Below are 1,512 nucleotides of genomic sequence, written 5' to 3'. Positions count from 1 at the left end.
TGTTGATGATGGTGTGTTGAGATTAGGTGGTTGAGAAGGTTGGTTGGATGCATGTTGGTAATATCTCTGTGAGGTATTTTGATGAGTGGCATTATTGTTGGAGTTGAGGTTGTGGCGTCTCTGATCTTGCCCTTGGTCTTGTTGGTTTCCCCATCCAAAGTTGGGGTGATTTCTCCATCCAGAGTTGTAAGTTCTGGAGTATGGATCATGGACTTGTCTAGGTGAATTTTCAACATAGTTGGCTTGCTCCCAGTCACCTTCTTCTCCTATGTTTACTCCTTCTTGAGCTGATGATGAGGTGATGGCTGCTGCAACTTGGTTCTCCTCCACCTTCTTGGTGAGATCTGCTAGCTGCTTGTGATCATCTTGTTTTGAGCTAACAATGCATTCATGTGGTTTAGCTCCATTACTCCTCTTGTGTTACTTCTTTCGGAGGCATAGAAGTATTCATTTTCAGCAACTGTTTCAATGACATCTATGGCTTATTTAATGGTTTTCTTCTTGTTTAGAGAGCATCTTGATGAATGATCCACAGCCTTCTTTGACTCATAGGAAAGATCTTCATAGAAGATGTGAAGTTGAACCCACTCATTAAATATCTCTGATGGGCATCTCCTTGTCAGGTCTTTGAATCTCTCCCATGCTTCATAAAGTGTCTCACCATCTTGTTGTCTAAAAGTTTGCACCTCAGTTCTTAGCCTATTGATCCTTTGAGGAGGGTAAAATCTTGCCAGAAACTTGTTCACCACTTCTTCCCAATTCGTTAAGCTCTCCTTTGGGAAGGATTCAAGCCATTTGGATGCCTTGTCCCTGAGTGAAAACGGGAATAAGAGCAACCTATAGACATCTGGGTGGACTCCATTGGACTTCACTGTGTCACAAATCCTCAGGAAGGTGGTCAAATGTTGATTAGGATCTTCTTGAGCACCTCCTCCAAATGAGCAATTATTCTGCAGAAGAGTGATGAGCTAGGGTTTTAGCTCAAAATTGTTGGCATGTATGGTGGGCTTCTGAATACTGCTGCCACAGTTTCCAGGATTAGGATTGATATAAGATCCTAAGACTCTCCTTTCTTGCCCAGCCCGGTTTGCATGCCCTTCTCTGACATGATTATAAGCTTCTTCTTCATGATTGTTCTCCAGATTTTCTTCCATGTTGGGTTCAAAATACTCTTCCTCTTCTTCCTCAGCACCAATAATCCTTTTCCCTCTGGCTTCCCTTCTTAGTCTCCAAAGGGTTCTTTCAGGTTCTGAATCAAAGGATGTTGAAGCTCCTTCTCTTCTCCCTGTCATACAACAAACAGATTGCACAACAGGAGATAAAATGAAGAAACTATTCTTGTTAGAGTAATTGTTAGTGTGAGTGATGTAATTTATCAAACAGTTAGTGGGTTAGTGAGTAGAATTGTAATCAAAAAAAGAAAGAACGATAAAAGAGGGTGCAAAGGATGAGGAAGAAATTAAAATAAACTAAAAGAAATTAACTGAATAAACTAAACAAAAAGAAAAATGC

The 1,512-nt window shown here is 40.7% G+C and overlaps 1 non-coding gene across 1 annotated transcript; it reads left to right on the top strand.

The window, feature by feature from the left end:
* Nucleotides 1-596: 596 nt before the first annotated feature.
* On the top strand, nt 597-701 carry LOC112714431 (small nucleolar RNA R71). Its single transcript, XR_003159261.1, has one exon. It is a non-coding gene; the product is annotated as a small nucleolar RNA R71 (small nucleolar RNA).
* Nucleotides 702-1,512: the final 811 nt, after the last annotated feature.

The sequence above is a fragment of the Arachis hypogaea genome, chromosome 1 (assembly GCF_003086295.3).
Source record: "Arachis hypogaea cultivar Tifrunner chromosome 1, arahy.Tifrunner.gnm2.J5K5, whole genome shotgun sequence".
In the NCBI taxonomy this organism is placed as follows: domain Eukaryota; kingdom Viridiplantae; phylum Streptophyta; class Magnoliopsida; order Fabales; family Fabaceae; genus Arachis; species Arachis hypogaea.
The sequence above is the reverse complement of the archived record's forward strand: the minus strand, read 5'-3'. Positions and strand labels throughout refer to the sequence as shown.